Source organism: Canis lupus, chromosome 10 (assembly GCF_011100685.1).
Source record: "Canis lupus familiaris isolate Mischka breed German Shepherd chromosome 10, alternate assembly UU_Cfam_GSD_1.0, whole genome shotgun sequence".
NCBI classification, from domain to species: domain Eukaryota; kingdom Metazoa; phylum Chordata; class Mammalia; order Carnivora; family Canidae; genus Canis; species Canis lupus.
The window spans coordinates 33,664,979-33,678,765 of NC_049231.1; positions in this window are offsets into that span (position 1 = coordinate 33,664,979).

Genomic DNA, 13,787 nt, shown 5'->3' on the forward strand with positions numbered 1-13,787 from the left:
AGTGCTGAGAACAGTGCCTGGCACACCCAGCGGCTGTTCTGTGCCAGTTTGCTATTATTTGAACGTGGTAAACATGTGGGGGAATGCACGCCTGAATACTTCAGCACTCACATGCCATGGTGAAACAAAGCCTTCTCTGCTCCTGCCCAAGGAGGTATTCTCTTCTTCCTCAGAGCTCACAGGGCATCCCACCTCGATGTCTCTCGTGGCAGCTAGCATTTTCTACCAGGTACTGTGTTAACCAGGGTCAGTGTCTGACCTTCTTTACTGAGCATATTGAGTTCCAAGTTTGGGTTTTATTCATCATTGTGTCCCTAACGCCAAGCACAGAGCCAGGAGTGTAGTAGGCACCCATTACATGTTTGTTGAATGAATAGCAGTCACTCAATAAACACTTGTTTCAAAAAAAAAAAAAAAAAAAAGAAAGAAAAAAGAAAGAAAGAAAAGAAAAGAAAAAGAAAAAAAAAGAAAGAAAAAGAAAAGGAGCCCTTCAAAGTCCTATTTGACCACATGGCCAAGGCAGTCAGCCAAAACCACAGATTTTATTCTGTTTTCACTAATGTGGGTACATGTGGGGGTGTTGGATTTTGAAAGGATTGCAGAAGAGATTCCTTTATGACCCAGACTGGTGAACAAAAGGCCAATTAATTAAAAACAAAGAAACAAGGGCCTTGAGCATTATGGGTTCCTTTCTGCTCACTTGGTATTGATGAGCTGACATTTGACTGTGAGGCTGGATCTCCAGGCAGGACCCCGGCTCCTTTCACCCACCCCAGGCCGGAGCAGGCCGTGGTGAGCTGGGCAGAAGAAAGCAGTATTGTTAACCGCTTTTGTTCAGGAGGTCCTCCAGCTGGTCCTGGGTCACCACGCTTCACTGTTTACTTGTGTGTTCTTAAGCCGCGGCCCTCCGTATTATCAGAAGATTAGATATTTCTTTCTTCATCGCCAACTGTTCCTCTCCCACCCACATGCCCACATCTTCCATCTCTTTCATTCCTCAGCTTCAAAATCTCTCTGGGTGAATGTTAATTAGGCTGAACACAAGCTGGAAGGTCAGTGGCCTGTGCCTCTTCTGTAAGTCACCCTCTCTCTTGTGGATTCCTCTATTTGATAATAGGAACAATAACCATGGTGGTATATTTACCATTTCAAAGAACTTTCCCATACATGATATCTTTTTGTCTGACTTACACATCCATGTGGCAGGCATTTTATTATTCCCATTTTAGAGCCAGGAAATGTAAGGCCCAGGGCTGGTAAGTGATCTGCCCATCATCACAACCAGGAGATGGGAGAAAACTCAAGGACATGCTTTCTACCTCCAGAGCCTGTGCCCTTTCTCATATACCATGCTGACTGTGATGCTTTGAAAGACACAGGAAAGTCTGTGTGGTATCTACCAAATCTAGGACATTTGAGATGAAACATAGCTACAGTTGTAAGCATGTAACACTCATTGTCACTGCATTTGAGAACTTTCTAGATGATAGAGTCTGGTTGTTTCTTGGGTTGGACAATAGGATAGATGAGGGTGAGCTGGAGGTCAATGAGAAGTATGTTAACCAAAAAGCTAACTGTCCACCAAATGATTCACCAACTCCTGTCCATTCCACTCAACCAAAGAACATTCCAAGTTCAATATGTGCTCATCTGGGCTGCCTGGGGCCAGGACGAGGAAGTCCAGCAAGTATGACTCCTGTGCTCTTAAAGGAGCTTTCAGCTGCATCACAGAAGCAGGATGAACAGTAAATACCAGACAGAAAGGCTCATCCCCAATTATGGTTTAGAAAATACTGCTAAGGCACTTAGAAGTAAATGTAAGGATAACATACCAATTGGATTTCAGAGACTTAATATATAAAAAAGAATGTAAAAGAGCACATTAATGATTTTTATGTTAATTACATGTTAAAATGATATTTTGAATACATTGGATACAATTCATTATTAAAATGAAAAAGACACAGACGTGAATGAGGTTTGACCTAGGCCTACAAGGATGGTCAGTGTTGGCACAGGGGGCAAAGTTGTGGCTTGGCCCCTGAGCAAGAAACTCAAACTTACAGGGCCTTGTGTTTATGTAGACTCTGGTAGGATAATAATGACAACCACACATAAACAATAAGAATTAGCATTTATAAAGTGCTTGCTGTACCTCACTACCTGCCCTAAGATCTTTGCATGGGTTAATTCATGTCATCTGCATGCTAACCCTATCCAGCAGATATCGGTATTATGACATGGAGACTCAGCCAAGTTAAGCCGCTTGCCTGACCCAGCTGGTAAGGACTGGAACCCATAAAAATTTGCTGCAGAACACAATTAATACTGCCCAACTGTTTAGAATAAGCATCAGGGTCCACATAACCTAACCGTGCCATGCATGAGACAACCTGGTACTGCTCATCCATGAATTAATTCTCTAAATACATGTTACCCAGAGATCAAGTGGGGGCCTAGCTTATGCATGGTATCACCATCCAAGAAACATTGCTTTAACAACCAACATTTCTTAAAAGCTATGTCAGCCTCTACAGACTGGCAAGAATATCACAGAAGATCCAGTTCATAAATCTCAGCAATATTTTTCAAATCTTCTTTGACTACTTCCATCACTTTCAATGTCTCTCCAACCTCAGAGTGGCCCCCAAGCCCCTCTCTTCTTCAATATCTGTTCTCAGCTTTTCACCAAAACCTCAGCTAAAACCCCGGCCACGTGACTCTTGGCTCGTCCCCCTTCCTCTCATCTTTTGGGGCCTCTGCTTTGCCAGTCTTTCTGATAGAACTGTTTCTCCAATGTAAGCATCTATTCACTGCCTGTTTCTTAAATTCTTACCACACCGATTTTCCTGGCATGTATGATAACTTCCAGGAACTCAACTGAAATCCCAAAAATGTCCTTTAGGAAAAAAAGGAAGATGATAAATGACCCAAGTTAATTTTTTTTTTTTTTTCTGAAAGAGAGCTCATGAGGACGTAAGGGTGAATGTGTGAATGTGAGCATTTGAGAACATTTTCTTAAACTCTGTCTGCAGTGTAAGTATGTTGACTCCTGAGCCTGCTGCTAGATCATAGGGTTTACCTGTGTCTCATGCATGAGAGATGTCAGTATCTGCAAAGAGAGTGGGAGAGACCAACAAAGAAGCAGGACAGAATGGCACTCCGCATCCCCAGAAGTGAACATGAGGATAGCAGCAAGCACACTGCATGGGTTGGGAAGCCTTTACACAGATAGAGAAGCCAGGTTGTTGAGACCCAAATGGGAACACGATAGGACTGAAATTGGGATTCCCACAGGAGAGATCCTAGAATTTCTCCAGAATACTGAGGGACAACACAATTTTCTACTTTTCCTAGAAGGGGAGCATACACAGATGCTCAACCATTTGTTAAATGAATGAAAATGGTTTGGTGGTTGGGAATTTGCCTGATGCCCCACTGCTCTGACCCTAGGCCCTAAACATAGGATCAAAATAGAATCTGGAGTCCACTTCTTGCTGGAAGCTCTCCCAGACCATCCATTATGTAGAGATCTTCTCTGAACCCAAAGGCAACACCTAGCTTTCAAGACCCCCTCCACACTTTGCACCGAGCGCATATTGTCTTGTGCTGTGTGTTCCAGTTTCCCCATCAGACTGGAAGCCCCTGTGGACAGGGCATCATGGCTAGTGAGTCTCTGCCTCCTCTGATGTGGGTACATGGAGGCTGCTCTGTTGTGCTCCAAGAGTGAGAAAGTGTTGTAGAGAGACCATCACATCTGACTTCCTCCCTGCCAGATGGGGACACTGAAGCCCGGAGACTGGGCAACCTTTGGTGGCAGGTCAGGAGCTGAGCTGGGACCAGAGCCACCTGCCCAATCCTCTTTCACTTTGATGGGCTCCTGGCTGCCTCCACTGCTGCCCTGGGAAGGTGCAGCTGACTTTCACCCAGAACTCACCACAAGGTGAGAAAGGCAGTGGCTGGCACCCAGTGATCACTCAGCTTCTGTTAGTGTTCTAGCAAGTAGATGGAACCTGGAGTCCTTAGCTCTCCTACGGCAGGCCTCAGGAAGACAGTCGTGGGGCAGAAATGAGACGAGGAATTTAGTCTGTCCACAACTGCAATTCCAGATCTTACCAGAATGGCTCGTGGATATTCTCAATTAACATTTGCTGAATATTAATACATAATTCTTACAGTATCTGCATCTGTGTCCATTTTGCTGTCTCTTCACAATACTCCCATGTTTCCCATTTTATAGATGAGGAAGCAGAGACTCAGAAAGCAACGCAGTCAAGGCAAGCTCCTCCCACCGTCAGGTGGCAGAGTGAGGAGGGTTCATCCCCAGATGGATCTCTTTTCTCTGTCTCCCTGCCTCATGCATCTGTGAGTGGTTAGCAAGGCGTATTGCACCTTGTCTACTCATACGTTGGGTGCTCTGCTGGCTACATGCGGCACAACGTTAACAAGCCAGGTCAGTTGTGTGTGGTGTGATCGACACCATTAGTATGGGAAGGTCTGAACTACTGGCTGAAGTTCTGGGTGGATGTAGGGAAGGGAAGAGGGCCAGCCCCTAGTTCTACCTCGGCTTTCTTTAAATCACAGGCTCCTTTGCTTGTGGTTGGGTCGGCCAATGGTCCAGCAGCTCTGGGCCTCCAAGCCCAGGCCAAAGGTCACCTCCTTGGGGAGCTTCTCTGACCCCTTCAGGTTGTGAGGCATTTTCATCCCGAGCTGCTGTAGTACCGGTGCTCGCTGCTCTTTTCCCTCTGGTGGCTTGGTGTTGGGATCACCAGCTTTTGTCTTTGCCCTTCCTGCTACACAGAGAGCTCCTCATGCGCAGACACTGTGTTGTTTACCTGTCTCTAGCACCTAGAAAGTTCCTGGCATGACAAAGCAGATGCTTAATGAATCAATGTTGGTTGAATGAATGGCCACAAGGAGCTGGAAGGCATCCTTTACTCCTTGCTCCTCCTTTTCTCCCCACAAGGCTGTAAATGTCGGAGAGTTGGAGGGGACCAAGGGTGGTGGTGTGTATGTGTGTATACAAGAGTGTGCATAGGTGTAGATAAGCATGTGCACTTAGACAATCCTTCCTTACAAAGGTAGCTCAAGATCATGAAGCGTGGAGTGGCCTCTCCAGCCCAATTTGATCTATTTTCCTTCTGATCGTCTACTGCCCACACCACTGTCAGCACCTAACATGTTCTTTTTTTTTTTTTAATTTTTATTTATTTATGATAGTCACAGAGAGAGAGAGAGAGAGGCGCAGAGACACAGGCAGAGGGAGAAGCAGGCTCCATGCACCGGGAGCCCGACGTGGGATTCGATCCCGGGTCTCCAGGATCACGCCCTGGGCCAAAGGCAGGCGCCAAACCGCTGTGCCACCCAGGGATCCCTAACATGTTCTATCTTTATTGATTATGCCTCGTTGGGGGGAGGAGATGGTACGGTGGAGCTCCAAAGTAAATAATTGAAACAAGATGTCCCATGATGGTCTCCTGGCTCATTCTTAATCTTCCTGCCCTTTCTAAATGGCACTTGCTACAACAGGTTTAAAGTTTGCCTTGAAGTTTCCATTTTGGCTGTGAGTTCTGATTCCCCCAGCTCTCCCACATAGGCCCAATCCACAGGAGAAGCACAAATAGTCATCATATCAGAAAACCACAGATATTTTCTTTTGCTTCACATTCTGGGAAAGCCAGGCCAGATTAATCCTCACTCAGCCAGCACACCTTCTGGAACAGTGGGCAGGAGCCCTGCACCCTTAGATTCTTTTCTTTGTTAATCTCGCCACTTTGTAGCAAAATGACTTCTTTACAGCTTGTAGACTGTGAACTCCTGGCTACAGAGTGAGGGCCACAGAGTATTTCTTTCACATTTTGTGCCTCCAGCGTCCAGAACAGTGTCAGAGATGTAGCTTTGAGTGGTGTGACTTGTGCAGGCATGAACAGAAGTGGGGGAACTGATAATGGGAGTGATAATCAGCAATTTCCTCCTCATCATCAAGGGAGGGTGTGTTATTGACCTCGCATCTCAGGCCCAGAATTCTTTTAAGCACTTTATATGTACTGACCTTTGTTTTCTTTGGCTGCTGCAGCAAATTACAACTTAATATCTTAAAATAACACAAGTATTCTGGAGGTCAGAAGTCCAACAAGGGTCTCATTAAAACTAAGGTGTAGGCAGGGCTGCATTCTTTCCTAGAGCTTCAGAGAAGACTCCTTTCCTTTGCCTTCTTCAGCTACATGGGATCACCCACAGTCCTTGGCTCCTGGCCCCTTCCTCCGTGCTGAAAGCTAGCCTGATGCCTCTCTGTGACCATTTTTCAAGAGTCAACACCTCCCTCTGACTTTTTTTCTCTGTCTCCCTCCTGCCTTGTGATTACATTGGGCTCACTGGATGATTCAGCATGATTTCCCTATCTGAAGGCCAATTGATTAGCAAACTTAATTCCATCTAAAAACTCAATCCCTTTTCCCTTTGTAAGATAGCATCTTCACAGGTGTAGGAGGAAGCATGTGGCCCTCCATTCTTCTGCCTACCATGCCTTGAAAGCGGGCACCATGATTATCCTCATTTTACCAATTAAGGTCCACTGGGATGAAGTAATTTGCCAAGGTCCACTAGCTAATTAGTGGCAAATTGGGATGGAGATACAAATGGTCTCAGTTCGTGTGTGAGTCACGCTTTTAACCACAGCACAGTGCTGCTTCCTGGTGATGTTAAGTAAAGCTTTTCATAGTGCTTGCTATGTGTCAGGCCTGTGCTAAGTGCTTGTCTTCACCTAAAACTAAGAAACCAAAATGAACACCCAAATGATGTGAGTCTGGTACGTGTCTTATTTCATCCTCTGAGTATGGAGTAGGTATGAAGTATGTGCCGTTATTATAAAGTAAGGATGTGGAATAGGTACTATTATTACAGAATATATAGTAGGTACTATTACTACATACAATAAAAATTGGGGGAGGTGTTCAGTTCTATACTTTTTGGCAAATGCACAGAGTCATGGAATCACGTCACCACTACACTCAGGTAAAGGAGAATTCTCTCCTCCTGCCCCTTTGTCCCCTGCCCCTGGCAACCCCTAATCTGGTCCATCCCTATAGTTTTACCTTTTATATAAAATCATATAGACTCTTCTTTCACTTAGCACAATGTGTTTGAAGTTCATTTATGTTGTGTTTATCAATAGTTCCTTTCAATTGCTCATTGTAATCCAGCGTATAGATTTGTTTATCCATTCTCCAGCTGAAAGATGTTTGGGTTCTTTCCAGTTTCTGGCAATTATAAAGAAAATTACTATGAGCATTCACATGCAAGTTTTTTGTGTAGATATATTTTATTAGATATATTTTATTTTTCTTGGGTAAATGCCTAAGAGTAAAATTGTGTCATACAGCAAGTGCCTGCCAAACCATTTTCCGAAGTGGTTGTACCATTGAATATTCCTACCCACAGTAGGAATAGTAGGCCATCTAGTAGGTTATAGGTGAGGGGTGTATTTGCTCTACTTCCTTGTCAGTACTTGATATTGGCAGTTAAGAGAAAAAGTTAACTGTTTTAATATATATGTATTGGTATCTCATTGTGGTTTTAATTTACCCTCCTCCAATGACTAATGATGTTGAGCATTTTTTTATGTGCTTCTTTTTCATCTGCATATATATATATATATATATATATATATATATCTTCTTTGATAACATGTCTGCTTAAATCTTTTGCCCATTTTTTTTTTTTTCTGAGCTTTTTGTTTTGTTGTTGAGTTTTGAGAATTCTTTCTATGTTCTGGATCCAAGTTCATTGTTTGATGTCTGATTTGCAATTTTTTTTCTCCTAATCTTTGGGTTTTCTTTCATTCTTTAAACAATGCCTTGCAGAGAGTAAAAGGTTTTATCTTGATCAAGTCCATCTTATCCATTTTTCCTTTTATAAATTATGCCTTTGGTGTCATTTCTAAGAACTCTGCCAAACTCAAGATCACAAAGATTTCCTTCTAAGAATTTTAGAGTTTCACAGTTTGTTTTTAAGTCTATAATCCATTTTGAGTAAATTTCTAAAAGTAAAATATGAGGTATGGATTGAGGTCCACTTTCTTTTGTGTAGGAACGTCCAATTTTTCCAGCATCATTTATTAAAAAGGACTATCCTCTCTTTATTGGACTGGTTTTTTTGTTTGTTTGTTTGTTTTTGTTTTTTGTTTTGTTTTTTTTTTTTTGCTGAAAACCAACTGATCATATCTGCCTTGGTCTATTTCTGGATACTTCATTCTATTCCATTGATTTATGTGTTTAATTTTTCACCAATATCACGTGTCCTGATTACTATAAATTTGTAGTAAGTCTTGATATCAGATAATGTGGGATCTCTTCCTTTCTTCTTCTTCTTCAAAATTATTTTTGGGTATTCTAGCTCCTTTGCCTTTCTGTAGAAAGCTTTTTAGAAAGCTTTCTTTTTAGAAAGCTTTTTAGAAACAGCTTTTTGAGATCTTAAAAAAAAAAAAAGCCTACTGGTATTTAATTCAGTATTGGGTTGAATCAACTTGGAGAGAAAGGGCATGTTAATAATATGGACTGTTCTAACTCATGCAAGCAGCTTTTCTGGCACTCTCTTGAATTTAAACACCCCAGACACCCACCTTTGCCAAAGCACACCTCTCTTGTTGCCTCCTTTCTCCTTGGCCCTTGTTTGGGCTCATGTGTCATTCTGAAGACTTTCACTTAGGCAAGATGACCAGGTGTGGAGGGACTTCTGGCCTCAGCCACATGCTCTATGGGGCCAGGCCATTTTCCTTGATCTTTTTAGGCTAGACACCTAGTCATCAAAAACAAAATCATGACATTTTATATAAAAATAATATTTATGGTTTCTCTTAAAAAGAGATGTGAAGGTCTGGCTCTCTTTTGCCTACATCATTGTCCAGCAATGACCAGCTGGAGCTGATGGCTAGGGACTCTCTAGTGCACCCTGCTTCCCATCTTTTATAATGTTTCTAGTCACTGCCTGCTGAGCCCCTACGTGCATTTGGACTCACAGGTCATGCTTTAGATCCCTATAGAGGACTTTGGTCCTGTGTTTATTCACTGATGTAACACTTATCAAGTACCTACTGATCTCCAGGCCCTATGCACTAAGAATACAAAAAAAGAACAAAACAAGCAGTAATTTTGACTTCCAAGAGCTTACATTCAGTGGGGAGCATACCCAATAAGCCAAGTAAGTGGCTCAAAGGATTCATGAGAATGTGAAGTGTTGGGGAGAAAAATAAAAGCAGAGAGGAGGGAGGTGGAAATGAAGGACGACACAGGATTGCAAGTGTAGTTGGTTGTGATTCAAGGCCTCAAAAGGAGGTTGAGGGGGTAAACCATTTTCACAGTGGAGGGAAGAACATTCCAGGCAGAGGGAACAGAGGGCGCCAAGGCTCTGAGTCTGGAGGTGCCTGGCCTGTCTGAGGAATAGCAAAGAAACAGTGGGCTCAAACAGAGTGAATGAACAGGGAGGGGGTAGTAGGAGATATCAAACAGTTGATGGGGTTCAGCTCATAAAGGGCCTTGTAGGCTATTGTAAGGACTCCAGACTTTTCTCTGAGTGATATCAACCAGGGAGTGACCAGGGCTGCCCTGGGTTTTAAAGCTGGGAAGGCATCACTTTGCTGCCATCTTGGAAATAGAGGATTGGTGTTCAGAGGTTTAGCATGGAGAACAATTAAAAGGCAATTTCAGTAATCCAGAAGACAGAGGCTGGTGTCAGGCCAGGGTGGTCATAGCGGACATGAGAACTGGTGAGAAGTGGTCAGGTTCTGGATAGCTTCGAGATTTGTGGGGTTTTGGTGACTCTTTCCTACCAACATTCCCTGGTGAGGGCCATGCCAGCATGTCCCTAAACTTTGAATTTCATGAAAAAGTAGCTGGAGGTCTCAGGACCTTTCTTCCTAGGAGACCTCTGAGCTTTTTATACAATTTGTTCAAAACCTTCTCCAGAGCTCTGGTGCCAAGAGAAGCAGAAGTACCACAAAGCTTCAGTAAACCATAGAAAACATTAGCCATAAACACTTCTGTTTCAGCTTTTCTTCAGTGCCAGGGAGATAGCCTTTGGGTCTTATACAGACAAAGGGAGGCCCCTTAAATAATATGTCCCCAAGCCCCATTAATAAACCCTTCCAAAGTGACTTGCTCTCTTCACCTGATAGAGAAGACGATGATGTGACTTTTAAAATTTCATCTATTTATCTGATACGTCATTTGCAAATATCTTCTCCATTCTGTAGGTTGTCTTTTAGTTTTGTTGACTGTATCCTTTGCTGTGCAAAAGCTTCTTATCTTGATGAAGTCCCAATAGTTCATTTTTGCTTTTGTTTCTTTTGCCTTCATGGATGTATCTTGCAAGAAGTTACTGTGGCTGAGTTCAAAAAGGGTGTTGCCTGTGTTCTCGTCTAGGATTTTGATGGAATCTTGTCTCACATTTAGATCTTTCATCCATTTTGTGTTTATCAGATAAAGGGCTAGTTTCCAAGATCTATAAAGAACTTATTAAACTCAACAGCAAAGAAACAATCCAATCATGAAATGGGCAAAAGACATGAACAGAAATCTCACAGAGGAAGACATAGACATGGCCAACACTCACATGAGAAAATGCTGTGCATCACTTGCCATCAGGGAAATACAAATCAAAACCACAATGAGATACCACCTCACACCAGTGAGAATGGGGAAAATTAACAAGGCAGGAAACAACAAATGCTGGAGAGGATGTGGAGAAAAGGGAACCCTCTTGCACTGTTGGTGGGAATGTGAACTGGAGCAGCCACTCTGGAAAACTGTGTGGAGGTTCCTCAAAGAGTTAAAAATAGATCTGCCCTACAACCCCAGCAATTGCACTGTTGGGGATTTACCCCAAAGATACAGATGCAGTGAAACGCCGGGACACCTGCACCCCGATGTTTCTAGCAGCAATGTCCACAATAGCGAAACTGCGGAAGGAGCCTCGGTGTCCATCGAAAGATGAATGGATAAAGAAGATGTGGTCTATGTATACAATGGAATATTCCTCAGCCATTAGAAACAGCAAATACCCACCATTTGCTTCAATGTGGTTGGAACTGGAGGGTATTATGCTGAGTGAAATAAATCAATCGGAGAAGGACAAACATTGTATGGTCTCATTCATTTGAGGAATATAAATAATAGTGAAAGGGAATAGAGGGCAAGGGAGAAGAAATGGGTAGGAAATATCAGAAGGGGAGACAGAACATAAAGACTCCTAACTGTGGGAAATGAACTAGGGGTGGTGGAAGGGGAGGAGGGCGGGGGGTGGGGGTGAGTGGGTGACGGGCACTGAGGGGGACACTTGACAGGATGAGCACTGGGTGTTATTCTGTATGTTGGCAAATTGAACACCAATAAAAATAAATTTATTATTAAAAAAATAAAAAAAAAAATAAATAAATAAATAAAATTTCATCTCCCAGGCACCCTATTTGTAGATCTTTTCCAAAAGGAAGATTGCAAAGAAAGATTTGCCTGTTATAAAATAGCAGAATAGGCTGAAATTGGTGTGACTGGGAACTAAATTAAGCTTGATGAGGTGAGGAGGTGTAGGGAAATTCTGTGAGGACCAAGAGGTCTATGCCCAGAGCTGGGAGCAACAACAGTTAAAGATTCCCCCAGAATGAAGGTGGACATGTCATAGTCCTGTGCAGTGCTGATTTTATGGCTTTGGTAGTTCTGTTTTGAGAATAAATCCCTTCCAACTCTAAAATTCTCTGGATTCTGAGGTCCCAAAATGGATTCTCACATGATAAGTATAATATTATATGTAATGGATTATTATACAAATAGGATTATTATGAATTGTTTTTCTTATTATTACTTCATTTTTAGAATCACTATCTTATCTCACATCTTCTTATCTGCATCATGTCTTTTTGCCACCCTCTGCAGGGGCGATCCCAAATCATTACTGTTGTCTCCTGCCCTCCAAAACCAGTTTACTTTGTTTTCAGCAGATAATTTTAGTTCTGACTTCTTTGAGAAAATAAAAGATATTAGTGATAAAAGTCCCTTTCTTGCATCCTCAAAACTCTACCTTCCTTCCCTTTTGCCTTAGAAGGAGTGTGTTGGAAGGAGGTAAGAGGACAAAGCCTGTGCCTTCCCACCTTTTCTAGAATGAATGTCCACTTCCTCTTCACTGCCTCTCTCACCTTCCTACAAACATGCCCACATTTCTGTGCTCCTGCCTTTGCCTTTCTGTGCAGCCACTGCCCTACATGTCTTCTCCTTGCTGAGCCTCTGAAATATCTTGGCTCCATCGTTGCTTTGATCTTTCTCAGTGTCCTGCCACTCTTCATCCAAAGCTTCAACCACTGCCACTTTATTAAAACCCCTCAAAGGTCCCCAGTGGTCTCCTAAGTGCTAAATTCTATGATTTTATCTCTGTCTTCATTCTCCCTCCTCGCTATTCGAATGTGGACAGAATCAAGAACATCACCTGGAAACTTGTTACATATGAGGACTTGGAGGGCCTACCTACTGGGCCCAAATCTTCATTTTAACAAGCTCTTCAAGTGACTCAGTAGCACATTAACGTTCAGTCTCTCTGAGGCATTTGACACAAGACTTGGAACACCTTCATCTCTATCACCTCAGTTTGTCTTTGGCTATTCTTTCTTAATCTCCTTTTCTTGCCTCTTTCTCTAATAGTTCCTCCCTAGGGTTCTGCCCCTTCTGTTCCTCCTGTCTTCTCTGGGACCCTCAATTACCACAAAATGATGATGATTCACACATTTCTATCTCTATCTTCAGAGATTCAGGCTTCTGCATCCAACTGCTTTCCAATTTTGCATCTGTTCGGCAATATTTCAAACACAACATATCCCCAGCAGAATCCATTATCTTCCCCACACCCCACTGTTGCTCCTCCTCCTGAGTTTCCCATCTTGATTCAGGACATCACTGACTCTCTGTCCTTTCACAAACACTGGACACCTTAGGGTCTTCCCTTCCTGCTCTTTTTCCTCCATGTCCAATTAGTCGGCAAACTGTCTATTCTACTCCAGACGGATCTGTCCAGTACCAATTCTCTTCATTCTTCCTACCACTGCTGGGGCTGAGGCCCTTATTGTCAATAATTTGGACTATTAAATTGGCTCCTCAGTGTTCTTTTACTCTTACCTCTTGCCTCTACCCTCCAGTCTATCCTACACTTTAACATTGGTACATGTTTCCAAAAATGTATGCCAAATGGTGATTTTCACTGCTTCCAAATGAACTGCAAAATACACAGGATCAAGTGTATGCTCATTATTTTGGTAGGCAAGGCACTCTGTGATCTGACCCCTGCTTATATCCCTTGCAAAATTTCCATTTGTCCTTTTCATTCCAGACATATGATATTTCTCACAGGTCTCTCTCTCTCTCTCTCTCTCTTTCTCTGCTCATACTTTTGGTCTTCAAACCATCTTCCTTTCCAGAATATCTTTCCTATTTTCTGACTCTTCTCATCTTTCAAGGCTCAATCATAATATCCCTGCCCCTGTGAAATCTTCCTTAAATTCTAAACAACAACAACAAAAAAACTGATCAGGTTTCTGTGCTCTGATGGACACTGTGTTCATATCACATCTATTCAATCTGGACATGGTGGTGTAGCTAGTTCTAAACTTCTGCCCTTCCAAGTACTCAATAGGCCTTGTCAGGGCAATGGCTGTAACTGATTCATTTCTGTGTCCAGTGTCTAGTACATAATACACACTCCATAAACACTGAATTGCATGAAGCAGTCGCCATTTGCCCCTATTTCTGTTG